The sequence below is a fragment of the Vidua macroura genome, chromosome 11, assembly GCF_024509145.1.
Source record: "Vidua macroura isolate BioBank_ID:100142 chromosome 11, ASM2450914v1, whole genome shotgun sequence".
Classification (NCBI taxonomy): domain Eukaryota; kingdom Metazoa; phylum Chordata; class Aves; order Passeriformes; family Viduidae; genus Vidua; species Vidua macroura.
This window is the reverse complement of record NC_071581.1, coordinates 21,934,155-21,961,894: the sequence shown is the minus strand read 5'-3', so window position 1 is coordinate 21,961,894 and position 27,740 is coordinate 21,934,155. Positions and strand designations below refer to the sequence as shown.

The following is a 27,740-nucleotide window of genomic DNA, read 5'->3' as shown; positions in this document are numbered from 1 at the left end:
GGGAGGGCATGGGGTCTCCCCCTCTGGAGCCATCCCAAACCCACCTGGACGCGTTCCTGTGTCACCTGCTCCAGGTGCCTGTGCCTGGGCAGGGGGTGGGAGTGGATGATCTCCAGAGCTCCCTTCCAACCCTCCTGTGCCTGCATATCCCATGGAGGGAAAGGAGGAGGGGGCCGTGGGGCAGGACGGAGCTGAAGTGATGATGGGAGCGCTGCTGTGAGAAGCCGATCCTCGGGGAAAGTGGAGCATGGCTGGAATATATTGGGTGGTGTGTGACTTTGGCGTTTGTGGGTAACCTGAGCTCACCTGTGAGGAGTTCTGTTACCCAGATACTCTCTGACCTGGCTTGCTTTTGTCAACAGTGGCTCTGGCTGCTCGGGGAGCGATGCTTTCCACGAGGGTGGTTATGTAAAACCTTAATGCGCTGCGCTCTTCCAGCTCGCCTTTACAACGTGCGCGGGGCTCCGGGTGCAACTTCAAAGGAGGGAGTTTGCTTTATGGTTGAACCTATGAGCAGTTTTATGTGCAGGGTGGAGCGAACTCGTGGAGAAGATTGCAGTTTTCCCACTGTCATAAAAAGTTACGATCCTCATGATCCCAGCATTGTTCCGTAGGCGGAGGCAGATGCGGAGGTCAGCGGGAGCGTGCAGGGAGCGAGCTCGGATGTGCCAGCGCGCTGAATGCCCTGCTCTGTGCTCCCAGCTCTCCCAAACGCCTTCAAAAAGTGCCTTGTGCTCTTTCTGGGGCTTCCTAAAGAAACCTGCACCTGTGTTACTCGCGGAACAGGCAGAGCATTTCCATGGGAAAGGAACTTGGCAGGGCGGCTGGGGGGGGGCTGTTTTCCAGGGCAGTATTTCAGAGCCTTCTGAAAACGTGGCGTTTCAGTGGCACAGACTGTGAGTCAGTTTATAACCTCCTTCCTTTCTCTGGGCTTTTCTTTGGGGGACGAGCCAAGGGAGTTAAAAAAAAAAATAACGAAGTGGCTGCATCTTGACGAGCCTCATTCCAATTAACGTCCCTCATGCTCCAGAAGATATATTCCCTAAACTGAGATACATTCCTGAAAAAAGGACTATTCAGGCTAAGTGGTGATGGTGGGAGAGTATGATCAGCTTTTACAGCCTTAATTGTGGGCTTTTCTAGAAGTATTTCAGTGGCCTGTGCTATCTTTAAACCCTGGTGGGGTATGAGATCCTCCCAGCTGTGGAGTCAGCACCCCAAATTCTGAGGTATAAAACACCTTCCAGTTCTCAGTAAGTTACAGCTGATTAAAATAAGTCACTATTCCAGTTTCAGTCAGATCTCTCTAAATATAAACTTAACCTCTCGTTTAAACCATTTTCTGCTGGGATGGGGAGGCATAAATGTGGTCTTTGTTTGCAGCCAGGAAAATTAAAGGTTCACAACATTCAGAAATGTGCATTTTAGATCTTTTGAAAACCTGTTCCTTAAAGAGTGTTTCTGTTTGGAAATGGGCAAATACTTCGGGTATTCATCAGCTTGAAGAATTTTTATTCTTATGAATAGACTAAAACTTGGGGGGGGCAAAAAAAGACTCTGATCCTTCTCTTTGGGATCCATTAGCTGCTCCAGCTGCCTTTTATTTATTTTTGTAGACACATGTGTGAATGTAAACATTTTATCTGGAATGGCCTTGCAAATGTTCCCGCATTAACATATATTGTCATGGAGAATAATTTTCATTTAACTGTAATTTGCTTTATATTTTCCTGCCTGGTTGCCATGGAAATGCAGACGGATGTGGCAGGGACTCCTCGCAGGAGCCAGGTTATGGATTGCCTCTCTAATGGACCTCTGTTAATCACACTGCAGCCTGCACTGGAGGAACCAGGGCTCTTTGCAGGAGACACTTTATTTAGATAAACTGTGAGATGCCTGTGGTACCGTAGCTTAATATTCAGAGTTGCCAAGAGTGTTTTTCCCTTCTCCAGAAGTTTTTCATCATAAGAACTATGTATTATGATCCTGGAATTGAGATATATTTATTTAGAATTAATGTCGGTTAGACTTGATTTTCAATTTTCATTTCATTTGCTGTAATAGCTTAACTGGTAATGTTCTTTTCTGGGTTCAGTTTAAGATCTGAAACGCTTGAAACAGAGCAGTGAAACATTTGTTATCCTTATCCCTGCACAAGAAGTTGACTTGCTTTTCATAATAATGTGTTTGTGCTTTTGTGTTTCCTTTTGGCTGCCAGCAGGTAGAAAGGGGACAAAGACGGATTTTATTAAATTCATTACCTGTGGATTTTGGGTCTGGTTTGCACCTCTTGTTTTTGGCTGCCTTGTCCACACCACGGCTGCTGTTCTGAGCTGAGCCCACACAGCGTGTCCGGGGAAGGGAAGGGATGTGGGGCAGGGTCTGGAGCACCAGGAGGGGCTGATGGAGCTCAGGGGGCTCAGCTTGGGGAAGAAGAGGCTGGGGGGGCCCCTCTCGCTCAGGAGGTGTTAAAAACCACGTAGATGTGACACGTGGTTTAGTGGTGGTGCTGGCAGTGCTGGGCTTGATGATCTCAGAGGCTTTTCCAAACTAAACTGCTCTGTGATCTCCAGGATTATCAGTGCTCGGATTCCTGACGTTCTAGGATGCTGATCTCTGCCTTTGTTGGATCCCTGGAAGGAGCTGCCTTCTAACTACTGAGATAAGAATCGTGGTGGCATGGGTTCAAGCTGAACTCACCAATTAACAAATGATTCATTTTTGGTTAATGGGGATGAGCTCAAGGAGAGAAAATCAACCACCCAGCATTCTTTGCTCTGGGTACTTTGATGGCAGAAACCTCCAGTTGTAGCTTAGAGGCATGAATTTCATTTGTGTCCTGAACCAGACCCCTCCAGATGAATTTTTGGGTGGGTTTTGCAGGGAAGCTGGTTTGGCCCTTCCTTTGCTGCTGGTTGTGGTCAGACGCCCGTGGCCGGTTACGTAAGGCCGGATTACTCCAGCACGTGGATGCTTCCCCATGCATATGGTCTCACAGTTATTTCTTGGTACTTTACAGGAGGAATTGGGTAACATTTTGTTCTGTAATGCAGGATGAAGAAACCCAGCATGTTTTTCTGTAATGGCGTATAAACAAGTAGTGTAACATCCTATTTCAGGCGTTTGGAGGAGGAAGGGCTCAGGAGGGGAGGCAGGGCTGAAGCAAAGCTTTATTTTCCTAGACCTACACACCAGATTTTAGTAGCTTTGCCTTTGGTGGATGCTGGGAGTGTTACAAATGAGCTGGTTTTTGAGTGTGTAAGCTCAATTCAGTGGGTGCTGGGGGTGGAGGAGCCTTGGTTGTAGAGGTTACCTCTGGTCCCCTCTGCATTTCTGTGTCTTTTCACCAGCTGATGTTGGTGCTCTTTGGCTACTCAGGAGGGGTGAATGTGATTCACAGTCTAAGGCCAGTCTAATTTTAATAAAAGTCTGAAAAATAGCTTGGCTTTACTCAGGACATTTGGGTCTTGTGTGTAGACTTTTTGCATTTTTCCTTTATATTTTTATTTTTCCTCTCTTTTTCTGCCTGTTGTCCCATGAACACTCAGAAGTGAGCATTTGTGTTCCCCAGTAGCACATTTGGGATTCCCAAATGCACCTCTGCAGGTGGGTAGGTGAGGCAATCTGCAGGCAGTGCCACCTTTAAGCTTGTGGATGGGACAGCCAGAATACTTGGCAATTGATGAAATAATAAACTCTTTAATTATTGATTACGCTCTAATTCATAGTTTTGCTTGTGTTTTATTCAATTTTTTTGGACTCCTGGATCTGAGGCAGTGATCCCTGCACACCTGCCAGGTGTTTTTCCCAAAGGTGTGTCCCTGAAGGGTTGGTGATGAATGGCACTGTTGTAGGTGGAAGCTAATGTGACTAAGTCACCTTTTGTGGCCTGGGAATGGACTCCTGCACCTGATAATTGGGTTAAACATTGGCTCATGGTAGCCAGGAGAGCAGAGAGGCTTTGGTGGCCATTGAGGTGTTTGGCTGCCTTGGAAACTTCAGTTTGAGGATATTCTTCATTGGGATTTGGAGTGCCAGGACAAGGGGAGTGGCTTCACACTGCCAGGGGAGAGGGTTAGATGGGATATTGGGAAAGAATCCTTCCCTGTGAGGGTGGGCAGGCCCTGGCACAAGTGCCCAGATCTGCCCCTGATCCCTGGCAGTGCCCAAGGCCAGGCTGGACAGGGCTTGGAGCCACCTGGGCTAGTGAAAGGTGTGGAACTGGATAAGCTCTAAGATCCCTTCCAACCCGAACCATCCCACGATATTTTTCAGGTTCGCTCACTTGGGTTTGGACAGCAGCTAATGCTGCTTTACCAGTACTCATAGAAAAGGGTTAGTTGCAGGTAAAACATAAAGCCAAATTGTTGTTCTGCTCCTTTCAGTCTCGTGGACACTCGGGTTGACTTTGAGCCCCTCATCCCATGTTGTGCCATGAGCACGGCTTTGAGTTTATCTCCATTAATTGTGCCAGAGGTCTGGGAGTAAAGAGCTCTTTGGATGCTTTGCTGTTCCCCAAAAATGGTGCAAATCGGGATGAGCTGTGGGGGTGGGGAGGTTAGAGGAGCTGCCTTGTGTGCAGTTGTGAGAAGAGGGATTTCTTCAGGGAATGGGTGAATTGTTTCCTTCTGCTCTGAGCCGCCTTTTAATGAGCTGCCCTCTCCAGGGTGCGGAGAGATGAACCTCCCATGGCTATCTCCAGCCTGGGAGGCTTCCACCACATCGCTGCCTTCGGATCCTTGCAGCTAAAATTACATCCATGCTGCACAGCAGACTCCAGGCACGTTAATCTGCTCCCTTTAGGAAGGAGGCTTGTGGTACTGGATGAACTACTGTGGAAGTTTTATTTTTGCTGTGCGGCGTTACCAGTTTTCTTCTTCCAACGGAAAAATGTCGTGGAAATCTTTCTTCTGGTTGGAATTCCCTCTCTGACAACAATAGCAGCAACGGGGTGGGGTGCTTTGGAATTGTTTAGTGAGGAAAAGTTTTGGAGGAGCAAGCTCTCCCGGGCTGCGCTGGCTCCACCACGTGATTCCTCTGCGCCGTTCAGGCTCCTGCAGGAGCGTTCCCACCGCTGGCTTTTGGGATTCTTCTGACCACTCCTGGCTCTTCCAGCACAGCTCTGTAAGAATGCTTTGTCTCTGTGGGAGCTGGGTTGCTCTGCCACCTTCCCCCATTCAGCTGGGCTCCTTTGGCTGTGATTGAGCACGTTTTCCTGGGATGGGGAGGAATGGGAGCCTGCCAGGCTAACACTCAGAGCACTCCTGGAGTTATTGCTACCTCTGAGCGCAGTGATTCATCCCCAAGGCAAGGCACAGCTCGTGCCCTCCACACCTCCCTGCAGCTCCAGCCGTGCTCACACCGTGTGCTCCAGCCCTGCTGGCTGCAGGCTCAGCTGGGATGCTGCTCCCTCCTGCCAGCCTTTGTTCCCAGGTAACTTTGGGAACGTTTTAGGGCAGCGGCAGCGCCAGGGCTGCTTTACACACAGCACTGAGGGGCTGGAGCTGCGTTTTTCTGCCTGGTGTTGAACAGCTCAGTGCTGATTCTCTCCACGAGTTCCAACTTGAGCTGCTGCTGTTGGTGCCAGCGGGGCGTTTGAGGTCTGGGATCCGGGATGACTCGCAGCGAGGGTTGCGTAAGCGCGCGCAGCTCCGGCCTCGCCGCTTGCTTTTCCCCCTGCTCCAGCAGACATGGCTTTTGCCTCTCCAGCTGTTTAAGATTCAGAGTGTATTTTCCTCCTTTGATGTTTGGCTTACCTTGACAGGCTGGGAGAGCTGGGCTTGTTCAGCCTGGAGAAGAGAAGGTTCTGGGCAGACCTTAGAACTCCTTCCAGTGATAAATGGGCTTCAGGAGAGCTGGAGAGGGAGTTTGGAGAAGGGCCTGGAGTGGCAGAACAAGGAGGACTGGCTTCTCACTGAAAGAAGGAAAGATTTAGCTTGGATATTAGGAGTAAGTTTTTGCTTAGAGGGTGGTGGGGCCCTGGCACAGGGTGCCCAGAGAAGCTGTGGCTGCTCCTGAATGTGTCCAAGGCCAGACTGGTCAGGGCTTGGAACAACCTGGGACAGTGGGAGGTGTCCCTGCCATGGCAGGGGTGGCACTGGATGGGCTTTAGGGTCCCTTCCAACCCAAACCATCCCGTGATGTTGACACAGGAGCTCACCTCTGTTTTCCCTGGATGTGCTGCCTTGCTGCTGCTCATTAGCACAGGCTCAGTCACAAGCTGCTCAGACAGCCTAAACCATTTGTAAGGAAACTGTCTTTAAAGTATGGATGGCATTAGAGGGACTCAGGCTTAAAATTAGAAACTGTTTATGATGCACAGTTGTAGTTGTTTACCTTGAACCATAATTATCTTATTTCCTGAGTTAAAAACGTCACGTCAGCTTGCTGAAGCAAGATTTGATGACAAAGGAATTGTTTTTAGCCACCAGCAGAGCAAAGAACACTTCAAAATGTGTGTCTAAATATGATTTTATAACCTAAAGTGTACCACACTCAGGATTTTAAATTGGCTCTGGAAGTTGCGTGGGCTTATGGGTCGGCCATTTGGCTGGGGATCAAGGGACTGGGTTTAATCCTGACTCCGTCCTTTTGTCCTCTGAGCGTTTTCCTTGCCACCCTCGGTGCTGTGTGTTTGCATGGCCTGTGCTGGAGGGGAGGGCTGTGCCCTTCCTGGGGTGCAGGGCTGTGCTGCTGCAGGGCTGAGGCTCCCCCACCCTCCGGCCAGGGGCCTGAGCCCAGGCAGCCCCTCCGAGCAGGGAGCAGTGGCCAGAGGAGCATCAGGAGGTCCCTGCTGCACTGGCAGCTCCAGCTGATTCATGGACAAGCTCTGGAGTGCCCGAGAGAGAAGCTGGGCACCAGCAGCTGAGCAGGGGCAGAACCTGCGTCCCTCAAGCCCCTCTGAGCAGCCGGGGCGCCTCAGAGGGCACAGACAGATATCTGCCTTCCTTGTTTTAGCATTATTACTTATTATATTTCCTTATTTCAGTCTTCAGCAGTGCTCTCTGATCCCGTGTGGCTGAGGCAGCCTGTGCCCTCCTCACACCCCTTTCCAGCCTGGATTTCTGTACCCTGAGTGAGACAGCAGCTGCTCCTTCTTACCTGTGCCTGGCACTGCCAGGATGCTCCTTTCTCAGGAGAATGGAAAGTGGGAGGGGGAGCAGCTTCTTTAATGATGACAACTGCTACTTAAACCTGTTCAGGGCCTGGAATAGAAAGGAAGAAAGATCAGTGGAAGCTGTAGGTGCTTTCAATGTATGTGGGATTTTTAAGGAATCTTTTTATTCTGACCTTAACTTGCCAGGACCCAGACAATAGGGGAGGGATGATGTGTGGAAATCAAGGAGGTGCTTCCTTTCAGCTCTTCCTTTGCTGTGTAATTTGAGGTGGTTGTGAGGCACTTGTAACTCAGGAATTGTAGACTTGGGCACATTCTACAATTACATTTTTCATGTTGCTTTCTGGGGACCTCCTGGATTGTCCAGCCAGGTAATGGTGTCTGAGCCTACATACCTGGCTGTGGGGCTGCCACCTGCATATTCCTAGAAAACCTGTATTTGAGTTGTTGAAGTGTCTGGTTGTAACATTCCTGTCACCACAGAGAGTTTTCGTGGCTGGGGAGGTGATACTCAGCCAGCTCAGAATCCAGCCAGAAGCCACTCCATGGATGTTTGCTGTGTTTTTCCCTCTGTGAGGGAGCCTTTCTGTTCTTGAAGGCTGAACTTGACTTCCTTGACTCCTCCTTGGCTAATTAGTGTGCTTTAAAATGGGCTGCTTGCATCTTTTTCACCAATCAGCATTCAGAAAGGAAAGGAAATAGTTCAGATATTAATAGTAACCTGTATCCAATTTGCCACGGAATTACACGGATGCAAATGTCTGGGACTGCAGAGGTGACAAATGTGTCTGTCTGTCACTCTTTTCTCTTGAAAAATGGTATTTTCTCGATGCGTTAAAACCAAGCACAGAGTAAGAAACGCAGATTTCATTTTTAAATAAGTAGAGCTCGTTGTGGCCTAGTAGCATTATTCACCCTCCTGCTTCCCCTAGGAGGAGGTTCTGAGGGAATTGAGTGGGACTTGGTGGTGAAGGCACAGGGAGGGATTCAGTCTGGGGAGTACAAGGATGTGTTTCTCCCACCTCACTCGTATTTAGGAGCAGTGGAAAGGAGGAGGAGCCTGAGCTGTGACAGCAGCTGTGAGCTCACCTTAAATTATGGCTTTAATGCCAGAGAACCTCCACCCTTCTTGCCTTCACTGGGTCAGTGAAGTTCAACATCTTGGACCTTAATCCCCATTCCTGCAAGTGTCCAAGGCCAGGTTGGAAGGGGCTTGGAGCAACCTGGGAGAGTGGAAGGTGTCCCTGCCCAAGGTGGGGCAGGAGCAAGATGAAATTTGAGGTCCCTTCCAACCCAAACTGGTCTGTGATTCTGTGATGTCGTCACAGATTCTGACCTCCCCTGATTCACTGGAGGTCTCCAAACAGCTTGGTCATTCCTGAATTAAGATTTCTGTCAACCCCCAGTTCCTAGGGACTGCATTGGCCATGCAGTTCTTTTAATTGAAACTCGTAAAGGACAATTTGTTTTCCCAGGAATCACATCTTTCCTGCCCTTTGTGCTTATTGCAGTGGGACAAATTAAACCTTGGGCTCTTCAGCCCTCAAAAGTGTCTGTGTTTTTGAGTACAGTATCAGCTTATTTTGTATTTTTTACTGAGTAGCACAGACAACACAAACTTTAAAAACTGTAGATCTCAGCATACATCTTATCTGCAGGGCAAAATAAAGGAACTTCAAGAATATATCACCTGCTTTCGTTCTGAAAGCCATCTAATTAAATTTTCCTTGATGCTACAATTTTGTCACAATCAAACATGCTGAAAGGTGGTTTTTTTTAAGGACTAGTGGAATTCTCTGTGTGCTTTTGCTTTTCACTTGGGTAGCTGCTGCTGTTTGAGCATAGTTGGGTTTTGATTGCTGTGGGAATATTCATAAATTGTAGTGAAAGGCAGGTCCTGGAGCTCACCCCAGTGCTGGAATCTCTCTGAAAAGGGTGGGAACGTGAGGGTTTGCTCTGTGTGTGTGCCTGGAGGTGGCTGTGCTGGGAGCCTCTGATAGGCTGCAGGGGGTATTTATCTCAAATTGATGTGGATTTCTTGGAAGCAGCTCTTTATCCCACTTCAGATCTAGAGAGCAGCACCTCTTCTTTTCCTCCTCTTTCTAGAGAGTCCTGGGCTGCATGGGGTGATCTGAGGGTGCTTTTCCAGGCTCCTGAGGGAAATTGCCACAGGTCTGATGAGCTGCATTCACTGTCCATCCCTTGAGGGGCCAGGGAAGCTTTCCTGCTGTGCTGGGCATGGCTGGGATGGGGCAGGCAGAGCTCCAGAGACAGGGATTTCTGCTCTGTTTCTGGATGGATGGCATGTTTTCTTCCCCCAGCTCCAGCAGAAGGAACCCATGGATATTTATAGAACATACCTGGGGTTTGTAATGCTTCTGCTTCTTCCCCCAGTCCCCAGTTTCCATTTTTCTCAGGTTCTGGAATTACAGTGGATTTAAAGCATTTTTCCCCATTTCAGCAGGTGAAAGCTCTGGCTGTGCAGGCAGGCACTGAGCTGTGCCTATGGAGTGCATTGGAAAACACTTCCAAATTTCCCCTCCCTCCAAATTTGCTGTACTTGTTCCTCCTTGATTCTGTATGGGAGGTAATGGAGCTTGTCTGAGAGCGGGAGCTCCGTGGGTCTCGGGTGCTCCCCTGGGTATCTGTTCACTGGAGCCCTCAGAGAGATGCCTTATTGAAATTCTGTCTCTTCCTGGAATTATTTTGAGGGAGGCAGATGAGTGCTGTGGAAAAAGGCTCTCTTATTCCCCAGAGATTTTTTTTTTCCATTCAAAAGTTGGTCTAAACCAGAATCTAAATCTCTGATATCCTCTTACGCTGCTTAGTTCTGGATCACTATAAAATCTGAATTGATGCAAGTCTGACTTAGGGTCCAAATACAACTTCTTCCCTCAAAGAACCACTAATGGTGAGGCACACATTTGTGGGGACATTGGCCTCTGGATTTCCTGGGATGAGACAGCAGCCGTGGCTTCTTTCCTGCTCCCTGTAAAATGGAGATTTAAGCAGAACCTTTCTGCATTATTGATCAAATTTAGAAACATTGAGGTGTATGAAGCCATTGAATCTCAAACATGTTTTTCATGGGGACCCTTGTAGGGGACTCTGCATCTGCACAGAACTGGTTTATTCCTTCAAGGAAGCCAATTCCCACCTCGCTGCTGGGACCAGTTGCTGTTGCTGCCACATCCCAGCTGCTCTGGTGTGAAGAGGCTATAGCTAATGTCAGTATTTTTCAGGTCACAGCTTGGGATTGGAAAGCATTTTCCATCTTCAAATACTAATTTCTGTGAAGTTACAAAATACCCTTTTATTAAGGAGGTTTGAATTATGTAATTCCCAATTTTTTTGATGGAATGCTGGCAGAAGTTTCATGCTGTGCTCTGAATGTGAAGTCCTGATCTGTGTGTGGGTGCAGCAAGAATCACTGATTCAGGGAGGTGCTGAGGGGCCCCGTGGTCAGCGTTAAGACCATGAGTTGGTAGGAAAATGTAGAAGTTTAAACATTTATGTATTTATTTTGGTGGAACCCTCTGCTTGCCCAGAGTTTCCAGCGTTAACAGAAAATAAAGTATCCCACGTCTTGCAAGACTGAACCTGTTTTGAACCAGAATCTGGCCACCCTGAGCCCTTGGTTATTTGGTGTTTGTATGACCATTTGAAGGGGCAGGCAGACCAGTGTGTGCCATGGTGCACTGCAGGTGACTCCTGTGCCCTGACCACGAGCTCAGCAGGGCTGGAGCACTGTCTGTGGTCAGCCCTGCAGGTTCCCAGGAGGGACGAGGGCAGTGATGATACCTTGTGAAGTGATACATTTTCATCAGCTAAAGCTAAGAAAATGGGATGGCTAGATGTGTTTATTAATTATAATGTGGCTTTTGGAAGTGGAGTTGGGTTTAAATTGAAATGTTGGATTCCGCGCAGCAGGAACGTTGTGTGAGTGACCCGGCCACGTAGAGCCAGTGAGGCTGTGCTGGGCATCTCCCACTGGAGGGTTTGCTGCATTCCTAAGTGATTTGATAACAATTTCATTTAAAAATGGTGCCATGTTCGTTGTGAAAATTACTTGGCTCACGTGTGGTCGCTGTTTCAGCATTACGATACTTTATGCATGTTTATATGTGAGCCAAGGAATGAATAAATCTGCTGTACGTGGGCCAGCAAGCAGCTGTAAATAGACCTTGAAAATGGTGTATCAGTGTCCTGGGACTGATTTCTGTAGACCTTTTGGTAATTTTGTTCACAATTGTTGCCTGGAGAAGCTGTGGCTGCCCCATCCCTGGAAGTGGCCAAGGCCAGGTTGGAGCAGCCTGGGCTAGTGGAAGGTGTCCCTGCCCATGAGAGGGGATGGAATGGGATGAACTTTGGGGTCCTTCCAACTCAAACCATTCCATCGTTCCCTGACAGTCCCTACTGTCAGCAAGCAGCACTGCTGCATTTCCAGACAATGTAGTTGGAAGTTCAGCTGTTTTCCCCCCACTTTATCTCTTATTGCTGTTGAAATGCTAATTAGTGATGTGACTGTTACTATGGAGAAGAGGATAAAAGGAGTAGGGGAATCCTGCTGGAAAAGGTGCTGTGCAAGCACTGCCATCGTGCTCCATAGGGCTGCAGTTCCCATCAGGGGATCCCTCAGTGCCCCAAGGGCTCCTTGGCCTTGGAAAAATCCACGAGGTAGCCATGTGTCTGTGTGTCCTTTACTCTTCTCAAAGGAAAATGCCAGAAAACTTCCATTTGGCTCATCTGGAGAAGTTTACCTGCTGTAGGATTCCTTTCTTTGAGTCAGGACCTTGGGCTTTCACATCTTCCTCTGGGTTTTGGGGTTTATTTTGGCCTGTTCCTTTTCACTGAGGTTCCCAAGACTTCCCTCTGCACAGCTGGAAGCAGCTCTGCCCTGGATGCAGCTGCATTGCTCATCTGGACATCTTCCCTTTGGCTTTTCATTGGGGAGTGAGAGTTTCCCAAAACAAACAAGGCTCTCCCAGGGTTCCCGATCTCCTCCACTGTGTATCAGCCCCAGCTGGCCTCAGAGCCTCTCCTGGATGGTTCTGGGGAGGAACCATCCCTTTGGAAAGCAGCTGTCCAAATCCAGCTGCATCACAGAGAAGTTGTTTGTAAGGTGACGAGCGGCGGTAAAGCATCAAATTGTCACGAGCTCTGCAAGGCAAGAAATGCAGATTTTTTTTCAGTGTAACTGCAGCAGGGGTTGGTCACTGTGTCCCTCGGTGTGGTGCAGTGCTCAGAGATTGGGTGGAACATGGGGTTTTGGGGAACTTGGCACGAGCAGGACGTGGAGCTGGCAGTTCACCCTCTCACCTGTTCAAGCTGACCAGAATAACATCACTGGGGCTGGGGAAGGCCCAGTGCTCCCAGTGCCTCAGGGTGCTCATTTCCATACCTATGGGTCCCTCACCATCCCACTGAGCTCCTCCAGCTTGGGAACGGTGAGGAGTGCAGGTTTTGGGCTTGGAATCTGCCAGGCCTTTCATGTCTGCCAGTTAATGAATGTAATTCCCCTTGGCCTTGGGTGCTGAGAGCTCCTGCTGGTTCCTGCCCTGCATCAGAAATTTCACTTTGGGAATTTGTGGCTGGAAAAACATCCTTGAAAGTACAGCAAGAGCTGGTCCAAAAAAAAAAAAAAAATCAAGGTAGAGCCTTGCAATAGATCCATTGCTATTCAGAGCAAAGGTGTGCTTGAAAAAAGTGCTTGTGCCATGGATAATTCCACGGGGGTTGTTTGGGAAGGTGAATTCCTGGCACAGGAGCTCCTTCTGGCCCTGCCTGTCTCTGGGTTCATGAGCTGCTCAGGGTTTGGGGGAGTGGCACACCCTCACTTGTAAATAAAATGCCTCTAAGCCCACCCAGATGGTTCCAGGAACCTTGAAGCAGGTGATTTTAAAAAACAGCTATCATCAGAAAGTTATGGAAGAAGGTGGATGCTTGGCCGAGCTCCCACTCTTTCCTTTATTCCTCTGTTTGTGCAGAGTCGTTATCAGGAAGTTTATTTGTGGATTAGGCAAGGGTTTGTACTTGGTAACCTTCATGTACTCAAATCCCGTGTGCGTGTTGTGAATAAATTTCACTTGTTTTAATTTTATAATGAACAAATTCCTGTGTTTTTCAGATTACACAGCGTTTTTGGGACTCACCTCTGTTGGATTTTAATATATGTCCTGTGAAGAGCAGCTTTCAGCTATGGAATCGGTAAATATTGACTTTGCTTCTGTCCAAAATTTCTGGTTTATTCCCTCACAAGTGCTTGTGTCTCTGTTGGACTGTTTGGTTTTGCCTTTTTAAAATGTTTTTCTTTATTTTCTGAAATTTGAAAGCAAAAAATTGCAAGTTCTGTGGAATATATAAAAGGTACTAACCAAGAATATTTTGGGAGTTGTCTGCAGTCCTGAGATGTCTTTTTAATTTTGGATAATTTTGAATATAGCAAGTTTTTCTCTGACCTCAGTGAAATAAAAGTGAGCTTTCCTGCGTGGGCAGTTCCAGCACAGGTTTGCCCAGCAGACTGTGCAGCTTGTTGGTACTGCTGAGTATTAAATAATACCTCTTTCTTTCTCTTTGCTTTCAAAACGTTTTGAAAAAAACCCAAAGTCTCTTAAGTTTCCCAGTGTTATGTCTCCTTGTGATTAGCCTAATTGAAACAGATGGCACCTACGTTTCATTTTGGGCAGAGAAACCTCCCAATCTGCTGAGACTACAGTTGGATGCAATGTTAGGATTCAACTTTTTGGGAGCATTAACAGATGCAGAAATAACAGGCTGTGGTAGAGTGGAATTTAGGGGGAAAAATGAGATTTTTGCCTCTGTTTTGTGCGAGCTGGTGGTGGGAGAGGCTGGTGCTGTGCTGGAAATCCCGGTGGTGTGGCTGGAGCTGGAGGCAGGGGTTGTTCTGGCTGGTTTTTTTTTTTTTTTTTTGCTGTGCTGGTGGTTTGATGTGGTGGGAGCTGAGCAGAAGCTGGGTGGGCTCAGCTGGGCAGTGCCTGTCAAGGGGAGCTGCGTGGAGCTCAGGGTCACCCCCAGCACGGCCAGAAATCCCATGGAGAAGGCTCCCAGTGGATAATACAGAGTGTGGCTCCTGCCTTGGGGCCCTGGGTCCTTGGCTGACCTCTGGGTTCAGTGGGATTATTTGTGATGAGGTTGTCAGCACGAGAAAGGCTGCTGCTGGAGAGCTGCTCCGTGTAGTGCAGCCCTGCCTTTGCAGGCTGATAGGTGTCTTTTGTCCTGGATTTTGAGGAAAAAAAAATTAAAAATCGTTGTGTTTAGTGTGGCCATGATAATTTTGAAGTATTCAGATGCAGGCAAGATGTTATTTCAGCTTCCCCTGGTGAATATTAATAGCAGGAGAAGCCTTTCACAGTAAGACAAAGCAGAGCAGGCATCGGTGACTGGTGGTGTCGTTAGGTAATTAAAGTGTATCAGGTGTGAGCCCTTTTCCTGGCGTGTGCAGGAGCTCTGTCCTCCTTCCTGGGAGCTCTGCATGGCCCTGAAAAACCCAGCTCAGCCCTGACATCAATTATAAATCAGGCTGGTTGCTGTTTGCTGCCTGTTTTATTTCGTAGCTGGGCACAAAGGCTTTTCTTTCTGAGTTTTGGAGTAAGTGACGTTCGGCTTTCTGAATGCAGACTGCCCTTTTCAAACTAGGATAACAAAAACTTACCCAAAATTCAGGTGTGTTTGCCCAGCCCTGTTTGGAAGGGTTTGCTTGAAGCAAGCCAGGTCATCACAGAGTCATGGAGTGGTTTGGCTTGGGAAGGACCTTAAAGCTCCTCTTGTTCCAACCCTCACCATGGGCAGGGACACCTTGCACTGTCCCAGGTTGCTCCAAGCCCTGGACTTCCAGGGGTGGGGCAGCCACAGCTTCTCTGGGCAGTGGTGTTTGCTGCTGTTTTTGCTGTTGGCAGCAGGAGTGGCTGCTCCACTCTGGGCTTCTCCTGGCCTTTGGTGGCCCCGCTGCGCCCCAGTGCCGTCACGGCCGGCTGGTGCCACCGTGTTCCCGACACCTTCCCGGGGAAGCAGAGGGGTCAAGGCTTTGTCCAAGCAGCAGCTTTGCTGGTGGCTTTGGCACTGGTGTTTCAGGGAGTTCCTGATGAATATGCAGGTGTGGGATTAAAGGGATGAATGAGGAGCAGAATTGCTTTCCGAGCTGCAGCCGCGCGTTCTGACCTCCCGAGAAGGGCACGATTGTAAAGCCGAGGCCTGGAGTGGAAAAGCAATTACAATACATGCTGCCAGGATTGAATTGTCCTCGGAAAGTCAGATGCTGCAATAATGGGAGCGTTGTTTAGGTGGAACGTGACTTCACTTAACTGCTCGGTGGTTTTGTGTTAATGCTCTGAAACGTGTTCACGTAGGGTTCTCAGGCCTTACTGCTCTGGGGGAAATCGAGCTCAGTATTCCACCAGGAAGGTATTGCTCTGCAGGAAGTGTTCCTCTGAGCTTGCTGCCTTTTTCCCCCCTGGGTTTCAATTCTTGCCCCTTCCAGATCAGAGGGGCTGGAAGAAAACCCTCTGGCAGTGCAGTTTACATTGAGTCTTTAGGGTGCTGGTCATTGTGGAGCCAGGGAGAGCTTTCCATGGGGTCCTGGGGTATGGAAGTGTTGGCTGTTGGGTTGAGAAGCTGGTGTGTTATGAAACAGGGCCTGGGGAGGGGAAGCCACGTACAAGGGGGATTAATAGTCTGAGAAAGCTGGGATTGTTCAGCCTGTGGGAGAGGAGACACTGGAGAGACCTTCAGAGGTTCTTCCAATGCCTCCAGGGGCTCCAGGAGAGCTGGAGAGGGACTTTGGGCAAGGGATGGAGGGACAGGACAAGGGGAAGTGGCTTCCCACTGCCAGAGGGCAGGGATAGGTGGGATATTGGGAAGGAATCCTTCCCTGTGAGGGGGCTGGGGCCCTGGCACAGGGTGCTCAGAGCAGCTGTGGCTGCCCCTGGATCCTGGCAGTGCCCAAGGCCAGGCTGGACAGGGCTGGGAGCAGCCTGGGACAGTGGAAGGTGTCCCTGCCCATGGCAGGGCGTGTGAATGAGATGAGCTTTGAGGTCCCTCCCAACCCAAACAATTCCATGGTCCAATGCAGCATTAAAGCAGAGTTGTGTGGCTTGTGTGGGTTTGCTGACTTCTGCTGGAGCCCTTTCTCTTGGAAAAACAGAGATTTTGGAGGCTCCATGAAGCAGCTGGGTGGCTCCCCAGGTGCGGGTTTGCCCGGAGCGTTTCAGCAGAACCACTTTGGGTTTGTTCTGCTGTTCCCAGCCTGGGAAGGGGAGGTGGGGAACACCCCAGCTCCTGCTCTGTCCTCCCTGTGAGTGAGGGGGGTCTGCACGGCCCTTAGGAGCAGTAAATGTTTGTGTGGCCATGTTCTGAAGGGACACAGTCTAAATTTAACTTTTAAACCCGTATCTTCACTGCCAGCAGAGGTTAAGCAGAGGTGGCTTAACTGTGAGCCTGGAGTTCTTTGTGGGTCAAACAAGCCTTGAATTTTTGGACACAAAACCCTGCTGAGACCTACAGGAAAGAGCTTTAAATCCTTGCCCCTGTCCCCGTGAAAAAGCTGCTTTTTCAGCTGTAATCTCAGCACAAGCATTTGCTTTGAGTGGTTGAATTGCTGCTTTTACAGTTCTCTGTATTTTCCTAGAATTTGTTAAATTGCCAACATTATTCACATGGCACTTTTGGCAGGTGCCACCTACATGCCCTCAATTTGAAGGCACCTTTCAGGAGCAGTGTAGGTAGGGAGGCTCCTCTCTTGCATGTCAGATGTTGGAGAGCGCAGCACTTCCATTAATTCACTTTCCCTGACCTTTCCACTGCTAATAAGCCAAGCTGGAGCACAATGCAGCACCTTAATGAACAGACCTGAGCTGAGCAGGGGCTGCTTTGAAAAATGTCTTGCTTGACTTGTTCGTTGGGTGTAATTTTGGTCCATTTATTCACCATGGCACAGATGAGAGTTCTTGGTGAGAGCAACCCACAACCAAATACAGTCCTTTTTCTCCTTCCTCTAGTGTTTAGAACTAGAGAAAACCTGTCAATAACTGCTTGAAAAGAAGCATAATGGTTGGTTGGGCTTTTTCTCTGAATCTACTTGGTTTTGAATAATTATATTCTCTGGGGGGGCTATATTGTGATCAGAAAAATCTCGTTTTTAGAAGAAATATACTTTTGAGTTAGGATTTTGTAGATTTATATCAGCTAATGTACACTGAAAAAATGCATACTTCTGGGTTATGAATTTGTAGATTAAGATCAACTAACATATAATGCACAGTTAAAAATCATGTTTGCATTTAGGAGCACGTTCATTAAAACAAGCAGACAGTGCACAGGATCATCATTTCCAGAAACTGCCAGCCTGTTATTTCACAGGGAAGACTCCTGAGCCACCCAGCCCGGGTGACACAGGGAGGCTGGTTTTTTTTGGGCAAGGCATCTGTAGCTTTCTGGACCAATTCCTGCTTCCATTGTTGTGCAACGGTGTTCCTGGGTGTGACCTCTTGGGAAAGTAAAAGTGCTGGGGGGCAGGCTGTGGGCTGGTGAGGAAGGTTTTATTTATTTATGGGTGTTCCACAGAGCACCCAAGCACGCTCTTGAAAGTTGTGGCCCCCGCCCTGAGGAAGTGACACTGGCTGGGGAGTGAAGTGGCAGCGTGACACATGCTATGGCTGCAATCCCTTGTTTTCCAGAGGTGTCCATCGTGGTGTGATTAAGTGCAGATGATGCTCTTGGCAGCAGGAGCTGTTGCAAGATGTTCCCACCTCCGGAGCTCGCGGGCCAAAGGCCCACAGGGAGGACCAGGCTCTCTTGCTGCACTTCTGGAATGAAGCTTGGGATGTTCTTGTTCCCTCCCCTTTTGTGTAGGTAGTGGTGATCCTGAGGTTTTGACGTTCAGATCTTGAGTTCTTTAGGATTTAGTTATTTTGGTTCTTTTTAAATGAGGGGAGCGGTTTTGTGTTTAGGGAATTCGTGCCTGCCGCGGGGATGGCTGAGATGCATCGGTGGCTTGGGCATCTTGAGTGGGGCTGCAGGTGGGACAGTCATTGTCCAAGGAGCAGGCCAGCTGCTGGACACCCTGGGAGGTGGCAATGAGGTGGGAATTGTGGCTCAGAGGTGTTCTGTAGCTGGAGATCCCGAGTGTGAATTTATGGAAACCTTGTATGGAAGGCGATTTAGCTGAGCCACCCAAGTGTCTGACACACAAACAGGCAGCTGCAGCCTGGACCTGGAACAGGACATGGAAAAGTGGGAAGTGGTTATTGCAAGCAGAGGCAAAAGTGATGGATCTGCCTCACTGATAGAAGGGGACTTCTGACAAAACCAGGAAACGATTCTGAAAAATAAGTCTAAAATGTTGGATTGCCCCCTCCCTGGAAGTGTTCAAAGTGAGACTGGATGGAGCCTGCAGCAGCCTGGTCTTGTGGAAGGTGTCCCTGCCCATGGCAGGGGTGGGATGGGATGAGCTTCAAGGTCCCTTCCAACCCAAACCATTCTGTAGCTCCATGCTGAGTGTGGACATGGGCAGCAGGCCTCAGCAATGTTTGTTTCCTTGGCTAAATTCTTGGCAGAGCTTTGATTTTGGAACAACGGGAAAACGAGGGCTGAGCTTTGCTGGCTCAGCCTGATTCCTTCGTGGCTTAACGAGATGGACTCGCTCAGGTGTTCCAGCAGGTTTTTTGTTTTTTTTTTTTTTGCTGCTGGGTGTTATCCCTGTTTTATGGTAGCTTGCTGGACTTCTCCAGAAATCCAAAGCTGAATTGTGTTTAGCAAGTTCCTGCTTTAAGGACTGTTTTGATCTTGGGTTGTGACTGGACAGGCTGATTGTTTCCAGTTGCTGGAGACATGCAAGAACTGGGAGAGGGGAGGTTTTGGGTGTTTTGCAGGAACTTGAGGACATGAAGGGAGTGAGGGGCCGTGGGCTGTGCCCAGCATGGCAGAGGCTGCCGGGGGCTGGAATTCCCAGAACTGCTCCCTGTGCCTGGGTGTTTTGGGAAGCTGACACGCCTGGCTTTGGCCTCAGAAGTGGCTTTGGGTTGGTGGACAAACACTGAGAGCTCTGCTTTCCCTCAGAGCTGTTTCATCCCTGGCCTGCCTTCCCCTTCCCACAGCCCTGGCTCGTTCCAGAGCAGGCAGATGGCTGCAGGAGCTGCCTCGGGTGTTTTGGGAAGGCGCAGCCCTTGGGTGAGGGCCGAGGCAGAGCAGCAGTGAGGAAAGTGCAGTTCTGGAGCTGTGGGACTGGCTGAGCTTCCCCCAGAGCAGCGTCTCAGCTGCGACGTTTTTAACTCTTGAATTTGGAACAGACTTAGCAGCTCACCTTTGGGGGTGGGAGCTTGGGAGGTTGTCAATACTATTGCCTGGAACCATCTGTTCCTACCACTAAGTAGCTGCAAAAATCAGTAATTCATTCCTATTTTTTTTTTTTTGGTGGAGCTTGGGTGTAAATCTTCTCCCTTGTTATTTTTATGGGTTTCTTCATTATGGAAGACAAGCATCTCCACGGTGCTGGAGCTGACTTTAATCTTTCATCTAAATTTATTTGAAATTTAAATCCCTGTTGTTATCGATATTAGAGGTTACTTTGGAGCACAACAGCTGTTTCTGGGGAGCTGGGTGCATGGGGCTCCCTTATCAGCCAGGAATGTGCTTGTCACCTTTCTGGATGAACCTCTTGCAGAGGAGCGGGGACAGCAGCCCATGTGGACGGGTTATTTTGGGAAATCGCCACTGTAAATGGATGCTGTGTTTGCTTTTGCAAGTAAAATTGGTCATGGAGTCCTCTATTTTTCATTTCTTTTTGCCCCAGTGAGTTTACAGTCCCGGTGGGCTGGCCCTGGTGGTGCTGCCGTGGAGCTGGTGGTGGTTGTGGTTCTCCTGGGGCACCAAACCCAGCCCTGACTGTAGGACAGGCTCAGAGCACTGCAGATACCCTGTGTTATCCCAGGCTCAGACTTCACTCCTTGGCTTAAAGTGCAAAATGAAGATGAACTGATATCACACAACCGTGTCAGTGTTTGGCCCAGGAGATGCCAGGGACTGGTGTTGTTTTCATTGCAGGTGGTGACACCAGAGGAACCTGGTCTTGGTGTCCCTGCCCTCGGCAGGGGTGGAGATGAGCTTTAAGGTCCCTCCCAATCCAAAGCACTCCATAATTCCATGGCTTTCCTGCCTGAGGCCTGCTGTTTGTTGGAGATTTTACACTCTTCTTTACTGTGTCACTGGAGCTGAGTTTCCCAGGTGTTTATTTTGGTGGTTATCTAAACTTCAGAGTGAATGCTGAGGGTTCTGTCGAGCTGATGTCCAGTTCTCCCAGCATTACACCAGTGGCAGAAACTGGTTTTTGTCTAATCTGAAAGGTTGGATTCTGATGGAGTTTGTGTGTCTGGACTCATCCCAGCGTGCAATAATGTGAAAATACAGCCATCAATTCCTTGTGTACCCCCTTAGAAAATGTTAATGCTTTCAGGCTTTGACGATTTGAGGAAAAGTTGTTGTTAAAAAATCGTTGCAGGGAGGCCCAGACTCCATGAGGCAGAGCCAGGTGGTTTTCAGAGCACATTCCCTGTGAGTGTCCTTGGTTTCCTTGCATTTAACCTTAATTCTGAATTTCCTGGAGGTCTTGACACCCAGTTTGTTTCCCAGTTTGGTGAAAGGTGGGAGGGCAGCTGGAGAACTGGATGTGTTCACGTGCATGTGGTACCTGCAGCTTGGAGGTGGCAAATACTTGAAGGAATTGGAAAAATGAGAGGAGCTGGTCAACTTGATGGATGTGAGTGGGTATGATGGGAAGAGTTCTCTGATTTTGATAATTTTTATCCTTTTTTATAATTTTTCAGCTGACAAACAGGACAGAGATTCAAAGGTCAGCGCTGACTAGCTCTGGTTATTCTCTCCTGGTCCTAAACTTATTGCTGGTGTCATATGAGAAATGTACTTTCTTTTTATGTTGCACAGTCAGAAGAAAATTATTTTGTTGTCTTCAGTAGTTTTTACCTCATTCTTGTAGTCTTGCCAATATCCTGTAGTTGTTTTTTGCAGGAAGCCTTTCAGCGTTCTCTTAATTGGAATTAACTTTTGTAAGAGAAATGCACGTTTGGGTTGAAGATAATGTAGGAAATAAACATTCAGGGAAATTTATTTTAAGTTAGTGGGAAGACATTCATTGGAGAGCTTTGCTTTGGAACTGTAACTTTGGAGAGGTTTAGGGTGATAACAGAGGAATAAACCAGCCCTGCTCCTGAGTCCTGTCTGTGAGTTCCTGTGGAAGGGCAGCTCTGATCCCTGCTCTGGTGACCAGGGGTGTCCTGGGCAGGGCCAGGAGCTGGACTGGATGATCCCTGTGGGTTCCTTCCCACTCAGGATATTCCATGGTTCTCTGATTATTTTGAGTAACCTTAGAGACTGGTAGAGAATCTACTTGTTATTGTCTGGTAAATTATGTTCATTAACATAATTACAGAGTTTTAATGCTACATGGAAGTTATGTGGAGTCAAAATCAAATAGCAACAGGTAGTAAATAATTGGACAAAATAAAAACATGGAAACAAATAATGAAGAGAAATAATCATGTATTCTTTTCCTATCACCAGTCAGGGCTGCAGCTGGATGTAGCAGCTGCCCAGTCCTGAATCCTTTCTTCCTCTCATTTTTAATGCTGCTTTTACAAGAGTCTGAAGGAAATCTCTGTCTAAACCAACTGGTAGCTGCTCCTCTGGGCTTTGCCTTTGGCAAGGTGTCACACAGCTGAATTCTCCTTCCTTTGCTAAATTCTCCTCTCTTTCTCCTTGCAGTGTTTGGTTATTTAGTGCTATAAGGGGAACTTGAATATATGAATTTAGCCAAACCCCCGAGTATATAAAGTAGAGAAACTTCCCTCATTCCCCTGACCTCAAGCTTGCTGAGGTAGGAAGGCATTTAAAACACCCACAGCTCTATGTGCACATGCAGATGTATTTTTAAGTGTCCCCTACTTGAAGGTCATCCACAATTCCAGTTGAAGTGCAGTTTGGATTTCCTGAAGCTGGAGACTGTCCTTGGGGCTGATTCCTGGTCTGCAGGGAGTGTGGGACCCCAGGGTGAGGTTTCATCCCAGTGCTGCTCTGGATCTGCCTGAGTGGAGCAGGTCCAGAGGGGAGCACGGAGCTGCTCCAGGGCTGGGGGAGCTGGGAATGCTCACCTGGAGAGGAGAAGGCTCCAGGGAGACCTCAGAGCTCTGCCAGGGCCTAAAGGGGCTCCAGGAGAGCTGGAGAGGGACTGGGGACAAGGGACGGAGGGACAGGACACAGGGAGTGGCTCCCACTGCCAGAGGGCAGGGATGGGTGGGAGATTGGGAAGGAATTCCTGGTTGTGAGGGTGGGAAGCCCTGGCACAGGTTCCCAGAGCAGCTGTGGCTGCCTCTGGATCCCTGGAAGTGCCCAAGGCCAGGTTGGACAGGGCTTGGAGCACCCTGGGCTAGTGGAAGATGTCCCTGCCATGGCAGGGGTGGGATGGGATGAGCTTTGAGGTTCTCCCAGCCCAAGCCATTCCATGAGTCCATGAGAGGAATGGATGAACATCCCTCTGCCTGCAGGAGCCTTCAGAGCTGCTTCATCTCTTTTTTCCATGCTTGTGAAATGGCTCTGGGCTCGGAGCTGGGTCTGTGTGAGCCCAGGCCACGATGAGACAGAGGATTAATTAGACCTTCAGAAGGGATAACTGCAGCAGAGAGCTGGGCATAACAACAGCATGGAATTCCAGGGATGTGCTCTTGGCCCAGCCAGAGCTGTTCCTCAGTGTCTCATTCCCAAGGCCCCTGGGCTCTGGAGCAAAAGGATGTGCACAAAGAAGCTCAGCTTTGATGGTTTACACACTAAAAGCTGCCAGTGAAGTGATGAACTGTGGGTTTGATCACCTCTTGGTGATGTCTTCTGGTGCTTCTGTCTGTAATTTGGATACCTCCAGGACACTGCCCCAGGCTGAGACTGACCCCTTTGTAATGTCGAATTAAATAATTATATTAAAGTATTAAAATTACCCTCTAATATAGTGATCTTCTGTGCTGTTACCATACAAATTGTATGGTTTTGAGCAGGGACAGCTTATTTAGGAATCCTGTGCTGCCACTGATGCTTCTGCCCTGGAGGATGTGGTGGCTTTAAGGTCAGGTGTCACTTTAAAGTGAATATTTTCATGAGGTAAAAAAAAAAAATCTCCCTGTGCTGAGCTTCCTTTGCTCACAGAAATAGTTTCTGTATTAATATTTAATTTACAGTAGCTCTGAGGAATGAAGAAAGTCCTGGACTTCATTTTTTTTTTTTTTTTTCTAGTCGTTAATGCATTTCTTTGGAACAGCTCTTGGATATAAACAAGGAGGACAGAGTGTCCTGGGCAGAGGAGTGAGACAGTTTGTGTTAAAACCATAAGTGTTCATGGCTTCAACGTTGGAATGTTCAGCATTAAGGATCCATCAGGTACCTTGGAGTAGCCCTAGTTCCCAGTTGCTCTTTTTCAGTCTTATTTTTTTCCCTGGGATTCTTCATGGCTCTACCCCTTGATGCAGATTTAGATGTTTTTGTTCTGAAAACCTCCCGTTCCTGATGCTGCCAGCTCAGAGCTCTGCTCCAGCTCAGGAGAAAGTGGGTTCAGAATTCCAGACACGCTCCTGGCATGGCTTCAATTAAAAGGTGTTGAAAGAGGCTGGATTTTGCAGTTTTGCAAAGTTGGAATTTTTGTCCCTGTTAAAACCTTGGGGATCCCTGGGAAAGGAGCTTGATCCTGGCTTTTTTTCTGCTGGGTGAGGAAGAATTTATACCGTCATCACCCTGCTCTGACCCAGTTATGAAACCCTTGCCTGTAAAATTATTAATTTGGGGACTCACAGCCAGTCCAGTGTGAGAATTCAAGCAGTGGGAGTTTTCCTGGAGAGCCACCTCCAGTTTAGCCATTAAAAGCTCGTGATAAATCCAATGAACTTAGTAAAATATATATTGCAGTGTGCCATGAACTTTCTTCATTACTCTGGAATTAATCAATGACTTGGACTACTTTTTCCCCCCTGCTCGGCCATACTTTCACAAGGTATAATTAAAATAAAAAAAGCTCCAGTTTTCCTTTTTGTTCAACTCTGCTGTTGTTGAACTATGTGTGGTTTGGACTTCAGCCCTCCAGAATGTTGGCAGAAGTTCTTGTCTGGAAAGAAATGGTAATCCTTTTGGGGTTGAAAAACGGGGAAGGAAAGATCGCTGTAGCAGGGATGACTGCAGGCAGAATAAGTAATTTTGCACGTATATACATATATAAACATACATGCACTAACATTTGTGTGATTTTTATATGGATATTCGTAATCTTGGTGCTTTTATGTCAGATTTGCTGATTTTTAGTTTATTGTAGCCATTCCTATTTTTAAACTTTCTATATGAAGCTTAATGGAGTAGCTAAAGTTGCAGATGGAAATTACTGCAATTTCAATATTGCATTTTAATTCAGCTGAGGTGATAAAGTGACCTAAACCTCTTTCTTTCTTTGAATTGCTTCTCTTTTACCTTGTAAGCAGCCAGCAGAAGGCTGTACCTATCCCTGTGGTGCTGTCTGTGTCCTATGGAATTATCTGTGGAGAGGGGAGAGGGAAATGTCCATTTCTTTCAGCTGGAGAGTGATAGCTTGTTTTTTCTTGGTCATGTCAGGAGCACTTGTCTGAGAGCGGTGCTCATGGTTTTGTACCTGCAAGGGGTGATTCTGGAGGTCAGGATAACTTGGTAGATAATTTCACAAACCTCCCGGGATGGGCTTCCCCTCATTCCCCAGCAGAAACCCTGGCAGCAGCTCTCCCAGCTCCTCTCAGAAGAATCCAGTTCTTGTGGAAAGCTCTGTTCCAGCGCAGGCTCGAGTTGGAGTTCTCTCAGTCTAACAGTGTTAACTCCTGTGTTGTTTGTTTTTCTGCCCTTGTTCAGCTCCGTGTGCTGTCGCTGCCCTGGCTGGAGGGACGTGCTGCTGGCCAAGCCAGAGATTCTGGTTGCCCCTGGAGCTCAGCCCCTCTGGGGGACACAGCACCCGAGCCCGGGAGCTTTCCCAGGGCTGTGAGTGAAGTTCAGCTTGGGTTTGCAGGAGGGCTCCTTTGTCCTGGTGCAGGGTGAGGATTTGCAGCCTGTGAGGGAAGTGATGGGGTTTGTGACGAGTGGCCGCTGTGTCACACTGCTGCTTCCCAACGGGCAGGCTCTGGACTGGCTTCAGTGTGGACATAGTGCCCAGAACTGCACTTTGGGGCTGTTTGAACCGTTCACGTGAGGAGCAGGAGGTGCAGATGTCACCGAGGGTTTGGGTTTCGCAGCCCCTTCGGTCCCTTTGTGATTTTGGGTGCCAATGAACGAGGGAGTGTGGAAGCACTTGAACAAAGAATGTCTCTGGAAGTGGCCACTGGTCATTCTGGCACACACTTCCACCAAAGCTGCTATTGTTTTTCTCTTAGTTAAACAACAGTCAGGCTCACGCTGGGGCTTTTTTCTTTTCCCTTGCAGTATAATGTTGGCTTTTATGTGTCCCCCGGGCCCACACCCGGCCGTGTGGTGGGCCAGCACACAGATGCATTGTTCAGGGTCCCACATTCCAGGGAGATCAAATGCTCCTGCACCACATCAGCTGCACATCTGCAACTGCTAAAACCTCTGCAGCCCTGCTGGATCCAGGTGCCATTCAATTCCAGGTTAAAGGCATCGAGAGCTGCTGCTTCTCAGGCCTTTCTGCTGAATTCTGCCGGCTTTGATTCCCTACAGCTGGTGAAACAGTCAGGCTTGGTTCAGGCATGTGTGGAAGAGAGCTCATTTCATGCTTGGAATTGTAATTATGTTCTTTTCTTTCAAGCTGCCAGCGGTAAAAGATGTCTTCCAGTGTGTATTATCTAAATAAGCTGTAGTGTTTAAATGTTTTCTTATTTCATTTTAAGAATGTGGCAAAATAAATTGTGCTTACTCTTCTAGTTTTCGTTCTGGAGCAATTAATTCCCCGTGGCTGCGCCGTGATCCGCACTGGCGGGCTCTGGGAAGCTGCTGTGCTACGCTGCAGTCAGACAGCCCTGGGCAGCAGAGCTGTGTGTGTGGGCACTGTCCTGGCTCGCCCACTTGGCACTGGTGTCACCTGCTGTGTCACCTCCCGTGCGCTCCGATGGCAGGTGGTGTTTGCTGTTCCATCCCAGGCATCTCGTGGAGTGCTGGCTGCTGAGTTTTAGGGAATTCTGAGCTGGGTGATACATCTGAGCAAGGGACGGAGAGTGCAGACACTGACAGGAGAAGGGGGAATGGTTTCACGCTGAAGGAGGATTGATTTAGGTGGGATATTGGGAAGGAATCCTTCCCTGTGAGGGTGCTGGGGCCCTGGCACAGGGTGCCCAGAGCAGCTGTGGCTGCCCCTGGATCCCTGGCAGTGCCCAAAGAGTGGCTGGATGTGACACTCAGTGCTCTGGGCTGGTGTCAAGGTGGGGATCAGTCACAGACTGGACTCGATGAGCTTGGAGGTCTTTTCCAGCCTCAGTGATCTGTGAATTCTGTATCCCCCCAGGAAACAGCTCTTCCCTGGATGTGCTGGGTGTTTGGGAGGGCTTCCTGCACGTGCTGTGACCCAGGGCTCTTCAGAGCCAGGACTTCTCTCTTCCTCGCAGAGATGTTTTTCATACGCAGCTGTTGGAGCTTCTCTGTGAATTTTGGGTGTCTGGAGTCAGCACTTTGACCCGCCTTCCCTCCTCTCTGGAGTCTGTCTGCTCGGCTGTGGTCTCGAGGAGAGAGCCTGATAGCCATTTCGGTGTCTCTGTGATTGACTGGAAGTCACACTGGATAAATCTTTCATGATTGGAAACCACTTAAGCCACGAGGTAGCTGGTGATCACTGGGTATTAGTGGAGAGGTTCTACCAAACAATCAGGGAAAATTGAGTGGCAGAACATATAATTTATGACTTCATCCGAGCTCTGTGGGGGCAAGGCAGTGAGAATCGAAACACTGAAAGAATTATATTTGACAGATATTTTAAAGAATGACTCCAGTTAGTGTCATTTATTGCTGGAATGTGTGGACAGATCCACAGTCAAAGCCCTTGTAGGGGCAGTGCCAAAACCAGATATGAAAGAGTGTGCAAGAAAATGAGAACACGGGATGTGGCCGAGGGCTTGAATTTTCTGACAATGGGCAGAAAGAATGTTCTGAGGGCTTTTTTTCAGACATTTTCCTTAGATAATAAAGTTTACAGATCCTACTTGGTGTTTGCTAAAACTCCTGCCTGAAGGGGATTTGTTGGAGTTTGGAAGTTGAGCAATGAAGGTGTCATCAGTGTGCAGAGACCAGCTGGAGAAACTTCTGGAACATTCTGGACTTTATCTCTAGAATATTTTAATTTTTGCCTAGCAGTGATATATGGCATAGGAGAAATCCATTGCCCTGTGCTGGAATGTGCATTAAAAGTACCTGGGCAGGAGTTTTTCCAGGCAGTGGCAGGTAACAACCCTTGCTCTGAAGGAGGAAATGTTCTAGAAAATATTCTTCCCTCAGATGTTTTGTAGTGGTAATGCCTCTGGAAGTATTAATCTTTCCTGTCACAATTTGGCACTCACTCCAGTTCCCAGCAGGGGTTTCTCAGCTAATCCCTGTCTGGAAGATT

At 48.4% G+C, this 27,740-nt stretch overlaps 1 protein-coding gene across 4 annotated transcripts in view; it reads left to right on the top strand.

Moving 5' to 3' along the window:
- The window catches only part of ANKRD11 (ankyrin repeat domain containing 11), a 129,785-nt gene that overhangs the window by 9,451 nt on the left and 92,594 nt on the right, over nt 1–27,740 (top strand). For all 4 annotated transcript variants that reach the window (XM_053987063.1, XM_053987066.1, XM_053987064.1 and 1 more), the window contains exon 2: nt 13,245–13,324. The gene's annotated coding sequence lies outside the window, so the exon portion shown is untranslated. The remainder of the gene's footprint in view (nt 1–13,244; nt 13,325–27,740) is intronic.